Source organism: Numida meleagris, chromosome Z (genome assembly GCF_002078875.1).
Source record: "Numida meleagris isolate 19003 breed g44 Domestic line chromosome Z, NumMel1.0, whole genome shotgun sequence".
NCBI classification, from domain to species: Eukaryota; Metazoa; Chordata; class Aves; order Galliformes; family Numididae; genus Numida; species Numida meleagris.
Window position 1 is genome coordinate 40,638,008 of NC_034438.1, and position 9,179 is coordinate 40,647,186.

Below are 9,179 nucleotides of genomic sequence, written 5' to 3' on the forward strand. Positions count from 1 at the left end.
TAGAAATTTATGAATTCCTGTATTCCTTTACTTCCTCTCCTTCCCTTTCCCTCTCCACTCTGAAGAGAATCTGAGCAAATCATAACCGTGTTAGTTGTCTGTTTTTATCTTCTGAGTCTGCTGGGAGATGTGCATCATTTAGAACTGTAATAGCAAAAATATAGATTCTTGTGAGGAATCTATAATGCCGGAGCTGCAGTTGCTTCAAAAAAAAAATGTGCTTGTTAATAGGGAACTGACCAAGCTTCATCTCAGGTAATCCCCTCAAAATGTTACACAGCTGACTAATCTTCTAGGGTAGTTTTACGAAAACTTTTACATTTCTTGGAGTTGTGGAAATTGCTTAATTTCCTCTGAGATATTAACTTTATCATGAAAGAGAATGGAAGTCCTTTAAGTTTGAGCTAAACAAACAGTCCATGCATATTCTTTCTGTGAAAAACAAGAGCAAACCATTCAAAGCACTTAAACAAAATAAGTGTTATCATTGTCTTAGTTGATCACCTCAAGACACGCTTACACTCTTTCTGCATTTGTGTGGTTTTTTTTTTTTTCTGCCAGAAGTTCATATGCCTTCCCTCCTTGGTTTGCCTTCCCCCTGCTGGAAAGGGATGATGTCACTTGTCAGATTTGTTCCCTCCCACCTCCCAGCTCACACCTAGGTCTTCATTTTCTGAATATTCTTTTCCTGGAAGGCTCCTGTGCGTGTTGTCAAGTGTATGCAGCAGCGTAAATCTCAGTACTGCTCTCTGTTCAGTGCTTCACTGCTCAGCAGATATTTCAGTACAGTTTTCTGGCATGTGGTGATTCCAGATCCGTGTTTAAGAATTAATGACAAATATTATGTATTTTTTTCAGATAAGAAAATAAGTAACATAATTTCAGGAGACTTAATTAATAGCTACATATCAAACAGGCAGTGACATAACTGGTTGTGTGTACCAGTTGTTGGTTCATGCATGATCCACTTTATTGGCGATCAGAACCAACTTTGCTACTACTGATCATAGTGCTTGTGTGCTGTGAGTACATATGATGTATGTATGTTGCCCCTGCATGCCAAACACTGGTATGTGTCTGTCTTTCAGATAGTCAGAATTCTTACTGATCAAATCAGCAAACAAGCTGCAACTTCCACTGTGTTAATGATCAAGAGGAGAGGTACGAATGCACTTTGCTTGGAAATGGTTCAGAATTCCTTTTCAAGCTGATGAAGACGATAGTCAATATAACTCAAGAGCTGCATGTAGCATTCAATCAGAAAGCAGCTCCTGCTCTTTCTGTCCTCTCTTCTCCTTCTCTCTTCCTTAACTGTGCCCTACTTTCTTTAAAAGTATTCACTCTCACAGTAGAATAAAGCAGTGGCTAGACCAAAGAATATGGCAGGTTTCCAAATAGACTAGGCTGCAAGAACAGTTTGGGGACTAGCCTAATCCTGTTGGATACAAGTTTTTCCACAATGATGCATGTCATAGTAACCTGGCAATGCAGTCTTGTTCAATGAAGGCAGCAACCTAAGGAAGGAAGCAAAATCTAGTTGTGATAATGTCATCTTAAAGTACCAGTTAGTAATGGTAAAGGACTTCCGAAAGGATGTGCTGTACTGGTTCCATCTAAGAGCATTTCAGCGACTTCATGCTGAAAAGAGTATTTCAGGTCATATTGGTAGGAGAAGTTCTCATAAAAGCTAAGTAGGGAATCATAAGTAGGTATATTTCTTAGCATCTTGCTGTAGTAATATCACATATTTCTGTTTAGAATAAAAACCTAGTAACGTCAAATCTTTCTTTGTAGGTAGAAATGAGTGAATTACAATACAGTGTTTCTGAGTTATCTAGTGGCTGGCAAACTTAAATGTATTTACCTGGGAGAAAAGGGCAAAAAGAACTTTAAAATGTAAATAGTATTTCTGATTTCAAATTAAATTCTCTGCATTATAGACCCTGGAGGAACAGTACAAAAGAACAGCAACGATGACAGAAGTGGGAGGTTAAGGGCAGCCTGACACTGCAATATTGTTAAGCTCCATAGAAGAGGCGTAAGTTTCCTACAAATCAGCTTCTGCTGTACATGTACGTGTACCAGACTTCTATATCAGTATGTCCCTATTTAATCTTTTTTCCTTAAGTTTTTTTTTGCTTTTTTTTTTTCCTGCTTATGCTGGGTTTTCCAGCAGGGCAAAACTGTAGTGTCTTCCTATCAGAATCTGTCCTGCTTTTGTTTCTTAGGCTGAACAAACTCACTTATCCTCTCCAGGGAGTGATGTGTGCTCTGGTCCCCTGAACACCTTGGCAGCCTACTGCTGGACATGCTCCACTATGTCAGTGATTTTCTTATGCCAGTGAGCTCAAAATAGGATGCAATGCTCCAAATATGGTCTCACAAAACACTGAAAACAGAGGAAGGATTGCTTTCTTGAAGCTGCTTGCTGCTGTCCATTAGAGCTTGGTGTATGATTAGTTGCTTTCACTGCAGAGACACTGTGCTCTTTACCTGTCTTGTCTCCTACATCTCACAGTGCTGCCTTTCTGCAGATCCTGATAATAGAACTGGGGAAATGTGAGGGCAGGAAGCAAACCTTAAACCTCGAGATGCAAGACTTTAAAACAAACAAACAAACAAAAACCACTGAGTACCTCAGTCTTTCCCATGTCATTTGTCACTAGGTCCTTCCTCTCTCTTACTGAGTGGTGACCTCCCATTTTTCACTATCTCTGAGTGTACTTATAGAAGTCCATTCTTCTGCCATGCTCATCCCTGCATGCTTTCCTAGTGTCCCTATAGTCCTCCAAAAGTTCCTTCCATCTGCTTCCTTAGTCACACTGAGCTCAGGCAGGATCTGCCTGCTCAGCCCTCTGTGGCACTGGCTTGGTGTTTGGTGCTTTTTCAGGCCTGCTTCAAAGACATTGTCCTAGCGAGGCGGTTTGTGGCCCTGCCCTGGGCCTTTCCAGGTAGTCTCTCACTTGGTCCAGGTAGATCTCTAAGTGAACTTCAACCTGATTTCCGGAAGCTCAGAGTTGTGACTCTGTTACCTTGCTCATTACTTGAAGCATTTTCAACCACACAATCTCAGGATCACTCAGCCAGGCCTACCCTTAGCCGTGCCATCTTCAGGTCTTGTCTATGAGGCTCAGGTCCCACAGAGCACTGACTGCCATCCACTCATTTGTCACCTGCCTCTTTGTACCTGTATGGCTGGTGTAAGCTATTTAGGGGAAGATTTTGTATAGTAATACAAGTCATCAGAATGATGGATTTTAAATGGCTTTTGTAGCATGAGTAATGGAAGAACCTATCATTGTCTAGCAAAAGAATTTACTTAATAGGCTGCATATTGCCATTGTCTTTTGCTTTGTGCTAGATGCATTTTTAGAAAACGTAACTTTTCCACTATTTTCAAGGACTGTCACTGATTTCAACAAAGTTCTGAGAATATGAAAAGGGTCGAGATGCAGGCAAACACCATTGCATCAGTTATGCAGCCTGACTGAATGAGCAGCTGGAAAAGACGTTTGTAAGAAGAATGACGGGCCCAAGACTTTTACAGGCAAAGGAATTTCTCAAGTTCCCGAGGAAGCTCTCACAAGTCTATTTGCCAAAGAAATCTTCCTCAATTTGGTGGCTACTCAAAGGGTGGTAGGAGTTTGAGTAGCTGAAAGCATCTAATTTTCAGCTCTTAAGCACTTTATCTGTAGTTAGGGTGGGAATTTGGAGACATTTGGTATTTAGTGCTAGCTAAAAAGCATCTCTGCCCTTTTCAGAAGCACCTAACTCCTTGAAAAGGTTGTGCTGAGAGCCTGTGCAGTTAACCCTGCTGGCATGGAACATCCTGACATGTTTTGCAAAGTCTTTGTATTTGTGTCCTTCTTTGGAATTTTGTCCTCAGATGAGAACAACCTTCCCTGGGGAATAAAGAAGCAGGTTATTATTTCTTTACAAAGGGTCAAGTGTTTTTTTTTTAATGATGTTGATAATTACAGGACAAGAATGAGGCAGTAGATAACAGTCTGATCTTAAAGTACTGGCAGAATCATAGCCTTCACAAAGCATCCTTTTAGATTTAAAAAAAAAAAAATCTTAAAACATCGAGGTGAAAATATGCTTGTGTACGGAGAATCTGTGACAGGAAGAAGTGTAATTTATGGTCATTATGAGGAAATGTTCTACAGCAGTAGCACTGAGGAAATAACTACAATTACAAGCAAGATGCTCACAGGTGACTTTTCTCCATCTAAGACAATTTCATTTAATATTTACCAATACGGTACAATCATCATTTAACAAGTGTGTAGCGTGTATAAAATGCAGGCAAAAATTATTATTATTTAACAAGTCTGGCATTTGTTTTTCAGAAAGACAGACCAGTGCTGCTGGCTACCTAAGCACGTACTTAGATGATTTACCTCCAGTAAGAAGTATTAGTGTAGTTACCCTCACACAGATTCTCACAAGAAAACATCATTAAATAGAAAGAGTAAATAAAGATCTACTTAAAGCATTCAGAAATCATCCAGTAGATACATACTGTGAAAAGAAATACTTTTCCATTTAATTTACAGATCAGTTATTCTTGTCAATAGTTTACGGGCAGATTCAGCCCGGTTCCGTGACTATTGGGGCGGGGGACTCACGGACCCACAGCCCAGGAAAGGGAAAAGGGAAAAAGGGTAGGGAGATGGGCCTAAAAGCAAAACAGCGGCAATGATCTGAGGAGAAACAAACTAATTTACTAAATAAGATATGGGAATGCAAAATAACACAATATAATACAATATAATTACAATTTAAGCTAATAAATCCAATAAAAATGAGAGTGTCCAAAATTAAGGTAGGCCTTACTCTAGTGCTGTTGGCAAGACGGCTGGGGAGCAAGATGCTGCCGGGATGAGAGACAGGACGAGAAGAGAGCATCTCGTGATCTGCAAACAGTTTTATCTTTCCCTCTGAATGGAAATGGTAACAGAGCTGCAAAGTCCCCCGGGAAATGTAGTTCTTCTGAGGACCAGGTACCCGGAACTATCCATGGAACTGGAGCATTAACTCTTTAATTCCCAGTACACTACATGATGTTATGATGTGGAATACCAATAACCGAAAATCAAAAAAGCGTGACATTCTTGAGCACAAAAAGTGACAGAAAATACCCTAGAGCTGCCAAGAGTTCCCAACATACGTGCAGCAAGAAAAAACAAAAACATTTTTTAAAAGCATATGTTAAACTATGCAGGGATGCTGAAGGAAGATTTACTTTTTATTTTAGCAGTCACTAGGAAACTACATGTTTAGCTACAGAGCTAACAGGCCTGAATTGTTAAATACTGTAATGTGATCACATTTGTTAATGAAGGCAAAGCCAACACAGGAGGAAGACAGATGTTTTAGCTATAGGGTGTGTTGCCATTTGTGAAGGGAAATGAGCTTAATATTACGCAATGTTTTTAATAACTACATTAGTTTTTATTTATAACCTTATTTTCTAATACCAGTGTTATAGAGCACAGGCTAAAATCTTATTTAACATAAAGGAAGACAGAACAGTCCCCGAACTTCGGGGACTATACCTACCATGTTTATTGGTATTGGTGACCATAAATGACTAACCACAAGGGAGAAAAGAATCTGGTTATCAACAGGTGTAAGACAACCAGTTAGGTGACTATTACTTTCCCGATTCCATTTTAAACTCCTAATTTAGTGATCATTCTTCAACTGCCATTCAAAAACAGAACTGGGAGTTACTTTGATCTCATAATATTTTCATAGCAGCCTTTATGAAGTTAATATATTTGGCCCTGCAAAAATCAAGGTGTGAAATAATTATGAATACTCACAGCTAAGTATAGTTTATCCATATGTAAGCATAGTAATTGGTCTTCACAAACAATTGCAAATGTGCAAAGTGAAGCATGACTGTGTATTTATCTACTGTTACATATTTTTTATATTTTCCTAATAGTAGTTTATTCTTGTGCTGTAGACTGTTGTGCTTCCACAATACAGTCTGAACCAAACCCACTTTTTTGTAGGCATGAATTAACTATTATTGCTATTTCTTTGTAGAAGAAAGTGTTCTTTAATTTTTATTTATTTATTTATTTTTGTCAGCACATGAAAATGTGGTAAGAAAAAGAATTAGTCTTTTGAATAGTCTTAAGCTGATTTAAATGCACGGTTCAACATTCTTCATGAAGACTTTTTATTCTGTGAAATAATTAGTTTTTAATCTAAAAATCCAATATCATATTTCCATTTTAATTTACTGTTTTAGGTCTTCCTGAGGCAGTAGGTTTTTTCACTTCGTATTCTACTAGGATTTTTTCAAACTTCAGGAAAGATTTTCCGTGATGGAAGGAAGCAAACCAAATTTTTACTGTGATTGAGATGATAATGTTTTGCATTCTAATGTTTTGTCAGCTACGGTTTTGTGTGCTGGAAAATCAGATGTCTGTGTTCCCAAATTCATTTAGGAAGTGTAAGAGCTTGCTAATAGTAAAGGGGGATGTGACTGGTGAGAATGTCTGGTATCTTAAAGGAAGGGTGTTTTAGCAGGATGTTTCTTTAGTTAAATGGAAAACAAAAAGATTTTTAAAAAGCAACATTAGAAGAACATTCTCTTAAGCACCATTTGCTTGTTTTAGTCTAGCTTGATATCTACAGGAAAATGTATTTAAACTAAGATTGCTAATCTAGGCAAGGAAATAATGTTTTTTACAGGTACATTGTTTCTAATATTGTGTTAGCAACATCCACAGAGCCATCGTCAGTAGCAGAATTTGTGTTGGACTTGCTCACAGCAGAAAATGACTTCAGCAAGTACTCTTAAATATCTTTGTAGTGCTTATAAGCTTTGTCTGTCAAAATGTAAGGATATTGTGGGTTTTGTTTTTTACTGAGAGTACTGTCTCACCCAGCATGTTTGAAACAAAAATGTTGATTCTATGAGAGAAACCTGCAAAACAGTCAGCTCTCTGGAGTAACCTGATGCCACTCAGTCACGGAAACTCGACTGGTTTGTTTTCTATGAGGGACAGTTTCAGTGCAATTTCATTATCTTTGGTATTGCCATTGACAAAATCAGAGGATACTATTTTTTCTGTATAAAGATGCTTAGACTGCTAACATTTGTGCCAGTTTGCAGAACTCTAGTAAATAAATTTCCCTTAAAATTTAGGTGGAATTTAGCTCATTGAAAAAAAAAAATGAGGAACTGATAATTTGACATGATATTTCTGCATTTACTTTAGATTTATTTGAGCCGGTATGACTACTAAAAGAAGCTGTTAGACCTTTTCTGTCTCTGTTCTCATGTTTGTACACCATCCTCTTTATGCTGGGTTAAAAACAAGGAAAAATTGCAATGCTGCTGCATTTTAAAACTACCTTTGATTGCTGTTGCTGGGTTGGATTTTAGCCTGAATCAGAGCCCTGAGGCGCAAGGAAGTAAATGGCGCAAGGTTTGGAAGAAGTAGGGTGAGGGAGAGGGAGAGCTGTGTGGGCTGGTTCAAGGCGCAGGAATCCCCAGCCACAGGCACAGTCTTGTTGATCGATAGCAACAGGCGTCCTTGGAAGCAGCTGGAGGATAATAGGATGAAAATATATGAAGAGGCCAAGTAAAGAACACAAGAGAACGAAATTAAGAAGCTCTGAAAATAACAGTGAGAGAAAAAGCCTACTGTATCCTGTTTTCTTCCCTGAATCAAACAATGGTTTTATGAGGAGTAGTAAAGAATAATAAACAGAAGGGGGACTGGGGGAAGGGAAATCCTAAGCTCTCTGGGGCACTAAAGAAATAAGTGACTGTAGAATGCCCAATTCAGCTGCAGGAGAAGCGAACGAAGAAAATCATGTATATTTATACTGATCAAAGTTGCCAATTGTCATGGTTTCATGATTTTTCGGTTATTGGTACTCCACATCATAACATCATGTAGTGGATGTACCTGGTTCTCAGAAGAGAAGGACTACTACATTCCCCACGGCACTTTGCTCCTCTGTTACCATTTTCCAGCCGGAGGGAAAAGATAAAAGCTCGCAGTATAAAAACTTGCAGATCACAAGACCTCGTCCCTTTTTTCCGCCGTCTCTCGTCTTGGCAGCACCTCGCTCTCCAGCCGTCTTATCATCAGTAGTAGAGTAAGGCCTACCTTGATTTTGGGACATTCTCTCTCTCTGTATTGGATTTATCAGCTTAAATTGTAATTATATTGTATTATAGTGTGTTGTTTTGCATTCCGATATCTTATTTAGTAAATTAGTTTGTTTCTCCTCAGATTGTTGCCACTGTTCTTTGCTCTCAGGGCCATCTCCTTACCCTTTTCCCCTTTTCCCTTTTCCCGGGGCGTGGACCCGTGAATCCCCCGTCCCCTTCGTCATGGAACCGGGCCGAACGCCCGTAAACCGCTGACACCAATAAAGACATCCGATGTAGCTGGAAGAAACTGCTTAATTTAAGGGTAATTAATATATAGATTGTGTTTCCTATTGGGATTTTTCTAGTCAAAAGAGAAAGGAGGGCACAGTGGATCACTGTTTTCCCATACGTATTTCATTGAACATTAATGTTTTCAGATGTAAGAAACTAAAATATAGACTGCATTTCTGTGAACATGTGCGCAAATAATGTCTGTGTACTAACCTCTCTTTCTTTCTTGAAAGCAGCAGCATGTTAACATGTTAATTAAACAGACTGAGTGGTAGTAGTAACTTCATTTTTAGTGGCAGAATTTGAGAAGGTAAAGAATGCAGGTATTTCTCAGGTGAAAAGATTGTAGATTAAGGTTTTGTGTTTTTCTTTTTTATTTGTGTTTTTTTTTGTTGTTGTTTTTTTTCCCCTCACAATAAAAACTATGCGTCTCAGCAGATGTTGAGATCCATCCCTCCATGCCGTCTGGCTGTACTATGTGCCGTGCAGTAAGTGCAGCACAAACGGTGGCAGCTTGTCCATTTCTGTGTTGTACAGGACTGTACCTTCTGCCTGGTTACTGGCATACTAATTTCTGTAAGCTGCGTTTGTAAAGAACCACCTGGTTCATTTTAGTAGACTCCTTAAGATATTAGTTGACCGCACTGAATTTTGTAGCATTATTTACAACTGTGAATGGTAGCTGGAGAGTGGGAGGCAGGGTGCTCAATGCTGAGTGTTCCCCTGATGCATTTTAAATGATGCATTTATCTGTTCT